Genomic DNA, 8,857 nt, shown 5'->3' with positions numbered 1-8,857 from the left:
GTATGTTAAAGTATTCATATAATAAAGGTTTTACTGAATCCCGATCTTTGTTTGAGAGAGGTGATTGTAAACATTGTAAAATGTAAATGTCTATCTGTCTTTGTGTGCGCGCACTGTTCTCTAATTTGTATCAGAGTATTTATATAATACAGGTGTTATATAGAATAATATTTATATAATATATATATATATATATTACAGTGTTTATTACATATCGCATGTTAGAATACGTGTACAGTGTACTATAGACTTTAAATTATGGGGGGTTATAGACCCCCAGGTGATCTCTTCAAACTAATCTGTATTGAAGCGAGTATATCACATCAACCTGTGAATTTGTCTATCCACCTATATTATAACGATACCGTACGCCTTTCTTTCCTGGCTTTGGACGTGGGGAATACAGTGTGATTTGGGTGTCATTGCCTGAGGTGAAAATCACACTTCTTCTTTTCTAAATGGGAATTCACGGTTTTTACATGTGAGATTTTTTCATTTCCTTGGCAAGGAATTAAAATCAGCTATGTTAACTGTATTGTTGCCAGAAGAGGGTTCCTCAGAAATTAAGGAAGATTGTCCAATTTCATACATTTTCACAATAGTTTACATTTTACACCATTTATATATTCACATGTATATAGCATGTATGCAGTCATATGTTAGTATATCTACAGACAAAGATCTTTTCAAATGTTTTGTAGAGAACATGCTTAGGAAACAAGTACTGGAATGCTGCCCAACATGGCGGAAGATATGTAATCATGAGAAGAAGAGGTAGGCCATAGTGGGGGCATTTTGGTGCCCCCAAAAACATGCATGCTGGTGTAATTGGTAGTCCTGTTGTACCATGTACTGCAGAACTCTTCCTGTAAACAAAATAACCTGATGTCGTTTAGCGCAACAATGCCCAGTTTCATGACGTATTCACATTGACCTTTGTGGGGACCTGTCATAGGAAGCCCCAACAAACAGAACCAACAAACCAGCTGCTTCTCCAAAATGGGAAATATAAACTCTATATTTGCCAATGGTTTGGGCAGGGTCAGATTAACAGGCCAGTGGGCCTGGTGCTGACAATTATGATGGGCCTAATTACAGAATCTTATCGACAGAAAACATTAAAATAGTCATACCTGGGGGTGTGGCTAACTGCCAAGCAAGATGACAGCATAATTTCTTGCTCTGACACCTGAGCTCGCAATTCGTAGCAATCCCAGCCTCCAGAACCATCACAACACCAGAATATATATCATGTCTCACCACAAGAGCAGAGCACTGTGAAAGTGGAGAAGCTTAATTATTTTGGCCAGAAAAATGCATCTGCGACGCTGGCCATGCAGGCCGAAATCCAAGATGGCGACGATTGCTCCGATGCAGGCACATCCACGCCGGACATAGACGGCCCCTTGCTTACTGACCCGGTGACACAAGGCTAGCTGACACAGGCCCTGGATGCACTATCCACCAAACTAATAGCAAGCTGTCAATCCTCACTCAACACCCTGAGGCAGGACATACAGGAGCTCGGATCCAGAACTTCCCATGTGGAAGCTAAGCTTGACGAATTCGCCACAGCGCACTACGATCTAGCGAACCATGTGGAAGGTGTTACAAATTGCTGTTTGCCAGCCTCCTTCCTCATGACTATGGCCCCTGGAAGATTGTGCCCCTGAAAACTGATGAACTTTTATTGGGTGTGTATGGCCCTTTAATAACCGTCTGGGAACATATTGTGACTTTGCTGAACAATGTCCCTTTAAGACTATGTCCCCAGACCTGTAAAATAACTTGCTCCTGGCTCTCTCCCACTTGGTTCAGTAAATAGGGCTTACTGAACCAAGTATTACACAGGCGGACCACCCAGAAGTTAAAGTGTGCAGGCAATTCGAAATGGGACTTAGTCGTTTTTTCGCATGAAATTGACCGGCCGCACAGCCCAAATCTATGGAACTGTTTTGGGCAGGAAATTGTGCTTGCGGTCGGTCATAAAGGGACCTCCAGCTAACTTTTGATCCGCTGGAGGGATTTGGCTGATTTTTGGAGTGTTTATGTTTGATGTATGCTGAGTTCAAATATGTAATTTTTATGGAGATGTATAGTTTTAAAGTTACAGTGTATGTGTGAAAACTGTATTTTTACTGTATGCTATAATTATGTTATATGTTTATCTGAGGGGAGGAGACGTGGGGGTGGTACCATGTATGTGATTGGTTAATTTCATCCTCCCCCTGGGAGTGTCCTGTGTGTACCTTTTTTGTAATAAAAAGCAGGCTGGGAGTCCCAGTCCTCAGTTCTTCTTGACCCTTCAAAACGTAGCCTTGTCTCGTTATTGGAGGGGATTGCTGTATCACACTGGGGATTGCACTGCTCTGCATATTCCCCTGAGCTTAATCACTTAGCTCTTTTAAGAGCTTGTTCAGGATACGCTCTCCTGGAGGAGAGGTCTTCCCCACACGGTCCTGGAGGACAGAATCCGATCCAGGGTGGAAGGAAGACGGCGCGGCTCCAGTTAAGCTACGGCAGTTGTGGAGTCTGCGGTGGTTGTGGTGTCGTCTGCAGTGCTTGGAGTCCTCTGTAAGCGCTAGGAAGCGTCCATCAACGGAGGGTACTGGGTCGGAGTACACGGAGCTCCGTTACAGAAGGTATAGAGCAAAAACTCACCATCATGCAGTCAAAACTCATGGGCAACCAAGACCAAGCACACAGAAATAATCTGAGGCTTCGGGGGGTCCCTGAGAGGATTTCAGTCTGCAGACTTACCTGCGTACGCAATAGGGCTGCTCCATGCATATGCTCCTGAAATTCCCGCGGACATGCTGCTGGTGGATAGGATACGCCGTGTCCTGTGACCCAAACACCTGCCGGATTCCACACCACAAGACGTGCTCCTTAGGGCGCACTACTATTATATAAAAGAACAAGTCCTGAAAGCAAGCCGCAATAAAACCCAGCCACCAGAAGATTACTCCACTGTCAAGAATTTGCCGACCTCTCAGCGGCCACACTTAGCAAGAGAATGACCTTCGCACCAATACTGGAAATATTGCAGACCCAAGGCATCAGATACAGGTGGGGTTAGCCCACAAAGGTGTTTGTGATCAAGGACAGCAGCATAAAAGACATGCAGACCCCAGAAGAAGGACAAAGGCGACTCCATGAGTGGAATCTGCTGGCCACGGGAGCGAAGGAACAGGGAGCACCGAAAGGAAAGTTGCCGCTGGAATCAGATCCCTGAGGTACCCCACTGATGACAAGCCCATGCTTCGAATATACTCCATTGACTACAAACCCTCTTTTGTCTGTCACCCATTCAACAATATTGGAATCAAAACTTAAAGATTGCAGTTTATTGATAAGCCTTCTATGTGCAACAGTGTCAAAAGCCTTACTGAAATCTAGGTAAGCAATGTCTACTGCACCACCCTGATCTATTATTTTAGTTACCCAATCAAAAAAATCAATAAGATTAGTTTGGCATGATCTCCCTGAAGTAAACCCATGTTGTCTCTAATCTTGAAATACATGTATTTTTAGATGTTCAACAATCCTATCCTTTAACATGGTTTCCATTACTTTCCCCACTTCTGAAGTAAGGCTTACTGTCCTATAGTTGCCCGACTCCCCCCTACTACCTTTCTTGTGAATGGGCACAACATTCGCTAACTTCCAATCTTCTGGGACTACTCCTGTTAACAATGATAATAAATAAAGGGTGAGAGGGGGGGTGACAGTGTGAGGGTGAGTGACATAGTGTGAGGGGGGGGTGACAGGGGGTGACAGTGTGAGAGGAGGGTGACAGAGTGAGGGGGATGACAGGATGAGAGGAGGGTGACATACTGTGAGAGGAGGGTGACAGGGGGTGACAGTGTAAGAGGGGGGGTGACAGAGTGAACGGTGACAGTGTAAGAGGGGGGGTGACAGAGTGAACGGTGACAGAGTAAGAGGGGGGTGACAGAGTAAGAGGGGGGTGACAGAGTAAGAGGGGGGGTGACAGAGTAAGAGGGGGGGTGACAGAGTAAGAGGGGGGGTGACAGAGTAAGAGGGGAGTGACAAAGTAAGAGGGGGGTGACAAAGTAAGAGGGGGGTGACAGTGTGAGGGGGGTGACAGTGTGAGGGGGGGTGACAGTGTGAGGGGGTGACAGTGTGAGGGGGTGACAGTGTGAGGGGGTGACAGTGTGAGGGGGTGACAGTGTGAGGGGGTGACAGTGTGAGGGGGGTGACAGTGTGAGGGGGGTGACAGTGTGAGGGGGGTGACAGTGTGAGGGGGTGACAGTGTGAGGGGGTGACAGTGTGAGGGGGTGACAGTGTGAGGGGGTGACAGTGTGAGGGGGTGACAGTGTGAGGGGGTGACAGTGTGAGGGGGTGACAGGGGTGTGACAGGGTTAGATGGGGATGACAGTCTGAGGGTGTGACGGGGTGGGACATAGTGTGAGAGGGGGTGATAGGGTGAGAGGGGGTAACATAGTGTGAAAGAGGGTGACAGGGTGGTGATATAGTGTGAGAGAGGGTGACACGGTTAGAAGAGGGTGACAGTGTGAGAGGGGGTGACAGGGCCGTGACATAGCGTGAGAGGGGGTGACAGGGGGAGGGGGTTGAAATTTACCTGGTGGTCCAGTGGGCTCCCTCTGCCCCTCGTGGTCCGGGTGTCTCGCGATCACCAGAGTGTTGCCGTGGTAGCCTGCGGCAATGCTCTGATTGGCTGGAGATCACAAGACACTTCAGTCTGCAACTCACACCCGGCGGAGCTGCAGACTGAAGGCTGGCTCTTCCTCAGGGCAGACCGAGCAGAGGGGCCTCGCACGCAGCGGCATAAAGGGAAAGCCTCCGGGCCCCCTCCTGTGTCGGGCACCTCGGTCATAGACTGAGAACCCGACACTTCAGTCTGCCCTAAGGTGATTTAGGCAGCTGCGAGGCCCCTGACAGCGCAAGGCCTTAGGCGGCCACCTAAATCACCTAATTAGAGAGCCACCAGATTATGTAAATTTAATGCTCATTACTCCAATCTATGCTGGAGTTGTAACACAAATCTTGGAACTTTGAAACATATCTGGTGGGAATGCCTTAGATTGAATCCGATTAAGGAGTTTGTATTACAACTTTTTAAAGACCTAAATTTAAAGGGATACTCCAGGCACCCAAACCACTTCTGCCCATTGGAGTGGTTAGGGTGTCAACTCCCACTACCCTTAACCTTACAAGTGTAATTATTGCAGTTTTCATAAACTGCAATATTTACCTTGCAAGGTTAAGTCCTCCTCTAGTGGCAGTCTATCAGCTTTCATATGGGGAGGTCTAATGCGCGTGCACAACTTAGCACAATACCTATGAAATTGCAAAACACTGATTAATTAGTCTCTTCAGGTAACATGATTCTAGTCAGACAAAGGCAGAACTTAATAAAGGAATATTTATTATGAGCAAAAAATAATCACAGTGCATACAAAAATATAGATGACAATCAAATTAGTTACACCAACAACAGACAAAAACAAAAGGGATAAAATAACAGAAGCCCTTATCCCTTACTTTTCAAAGTAAAACTTCTGCCCATGTGGTCTCTGGCAAGGAAGATGGTGACTCACCCAAATTTGATTTTGGCCCCAAGCAAGTACAATACACACTTCAGTATCATTAGATATATACCTTGTGGATTACCAAGCCTCACCCAGAGGTGGAGATAAGGTGTACCCATAGTAACTATAAGTGACCACCAACATCAATCCAAATGGAAACATTTAGTTATTTCTCCTCCTATGTACTTGCCACCGAAATAATAATTGCATCTATGAATTGGTGATGTGGCGAAACCAACCTCGCCACTGGGCCCTGGAGAAGCCTGTTTGCTAGACTCCTACCTGCTGACTATGGCCCCTGGGTTATTTGGGGCATATTGTACTGTATATTGCTGCTACTGGCCCTTTTAACAGCATCTATGGACATATTGGGACTTTTGGGACTACTGTCCCTTTAAGACTGTGATACATATTCTAGTGTACTGCCTGTAATATTATATGTGTATTAAGTTTAACCTGGGATATGTATGCAGCATTCATCTGATTGTTCGGTAGAATCACTCCATTTATTATATTGAGTGAAACTACCGAACAACCAGACCACCCAGGAATAAGTGTGCCTCCAATTACAGTTTGCAACAATGTTGCAAACGGGTAATTGGCAATCAGTGTAATGTATTCTTTGTCCTCTGGGTGGCCGCCATTCGGGAAACAAACACGTGGCGGCGGCCATCTTAAACTACCGAACAGCGGTGTTTTGCCGTCGAGTGTCTGGAACTAAAATCGGACACTTGACTAGGCAAACACCGCTGAGACCTCCATACTTCCAGAAATTCGTATGGAAACTACCGAATGACCCGCCGTTCGGTAGAAAGAACCCCATAAACAAGGGAATTCATTCAAACCCTCTCCAGGCTCTATAACACAGGCAATTCGCCTGTTTTCATTCCCTTGTTTGTGACCGACCGCAGGGCCAAAATGCATGGAACTGTTTTCGGATACTTTACCCATGCGGTCGGTCAAATCTTTGGAACCCCATATCTCACGAACCATTCATCCGAATTACTTGAATTTTGGATATGTTGTCCCCCTGAATAAGGGCTATCCAGCGATGCTGGGTTTAAAGGTGTACCCCCGGGTTTTGGGGTACATCCAGAACTTGGCTGAAAAAGTGTACCGGATAATTGGGTTTAATGTTATCTGAGGGGAGGGGATGTGTGGGCTGAACCATGTATGTGATTGGTTATTTTATGCCTCCCCCTGGGTGTGGCCTGTATGTGTATTATTGTAATAAAAGCCAGGCTGGATGAGACAGTCCAGAGTTCCTGTTTTAACCTCAAAGTGATGTGTCGTCTCATTATTGGGGGAAGGATTTATTGTATGCTGTTCCAGTTGACTGCTAGGGGTACAAGCCTATTCGTATGGTTCCTATTCAATGGTCTACAGCATTCATACGCTTGGGAGAATTTAAAGGTTTCTTGGATTCGGTGATTATGGTGTCTGCCAGAGTGCTTGGAGTCCTCAGGAAGCACTAGGAGCATCCATTAACGGAGGTACCAAGTCGGGGTGCCAGGCGATCCGTTACAGGTGACCATTTTCCCATTCCATATATATGTCACACTCCTTACTTGTGACCAAATATAACAGACAACAGGACACTTGGTCACTAAGACCCATTATACTTTCCCAAGTAACACTGAGAAACCTCTCCCTTGAATGGGCATCCACAGAACGAGAATCCCCCAACCTCTGACTAGCAGCCAATCTAGGCCCCCCCGGCCTACACCCCCTCCCCTCAACCCATCCCCAAGAGACCCGCACCCTGGAGTCTGGACTAAGAGAAGCCACAGGCACGACACATGGGAGGGTGGGACAACTGGGGCAAGGGAAAACTGCTTAGGGCGAGGCACAAGCAACACGCATGAACCACTCTTATAACACACATACCTAGAGAAAGGTCAGGAAACCACACATACAGCACTAGGCGGTAATAATGCACACCTAGTCGATTTGGGAAAATATGGGTAACAGGTGTAATATAAGAACAAAGGTATTGCTGGCATCTTCAGCATGACCCGGAGGAGACGGGAACCAAAATGAAACCACATTAGCGAGAGGTTGGATAAGAAATGTACAGTTGAAGGGTGAATGTGTTGACTCTGACTTCCCTTATATCATTGTCATTGATGTGTTGGAAACTGAAAGCAAATAATAAACATGATAATGTTGCAGCAATGCTTGATTCGGTTATTGGTAGATGTCTGGTTACAGAGATAGGTGGGATTATGTGAAGATTGAATCACTATATAAACAGCAATTTAGTGTCTGTATAGATTGTGTATAGAAGGCTGTATCACCAAGGATTAAATGGCTGTATAGACTGGGTTAGAGGCTGAATGAGCTGGGATTAGATGGATATATAGACTGACTGTGTGTATAGACTATGATTGTATGGCAGTATAGATTGGGATTACAGGCTGTATAGACTATGATTGTATGGCAGCATAGATTGGGATTACAGGCTGTATAGACTATGATTGTATGGCAGTATAGATTGGGATTACAGGCTGTATAGACTATGATTGTATGGCAGTATAGATTGGGATTACAGTCTGTATAGACTATGATTGTATGGCAGCATAGATTGGGATTACAGGCTGTATAGACTATGATTGTATGGCAGTATAGATTGGGATTACAGGCTGTATAGACTATGATTGTATGGCAGTATAGATTGGGATTACAGGCTGTATAGACTATGATTGTATGGCAGTATAGACTGGGATTACAGGCTGTATAGACTATGATTGTATGGCAGTATAGATTGGGATTACAGGCTGTATAGACTATGATTGTATGGCAGTATAGATTGGGATTACAGGCTGTATAGACTATGATTGTATGGCAGTATAGATTGGGATTGCAGGCTGTATAGACTATGATTGTATGGCAGTATAGATTGGGATTACAGGCTGTATAGACTATGATTGTATGACAGTATTGATTGGGATTGCAGGCTGTATAGACTATGATTGTATGGCAGTATTGATTGGGATTACAGGCTGTATAGACTATGATTGTATGGCAGTATAGATTGGGATTACAGGCTGTATAGACTATGATTGTATGGCAGCATAGATTGGGATTGCAGGCTGTATAGACTATGATTGTATGGCAGTATAGATTGGGATTACAGGCTGTATAGACTATGATTGTATGGCAGTATTGATTGGGATTGCAGGCTGTGTAGACTATGATTGTATGGCAGTATAGATTGGGATTACAGGCTGTATAGACTATGATTGTATGGCAGTATTGATTGGGATTGCAGGCTGTATAGACTA

This window comes from Pelobates fuscus, chromosome 5 (genome assembly GCF_036172605.1).
Source record: "Pelobates fuscus isolate aPelFus1 chromosome 5, aPelFus1.pri, whole genome shotgun sequence".
NCBI lineage: Eukaryota > Metazoa > Chordata > Amphibia > Anura > Pelobatidae > Pelobates > Pelobates fuscus.
The sequence above is the reverse complement of the archived record's forward strand: the minus strand, read 5'-3'. Positions refer to the sequence as shown.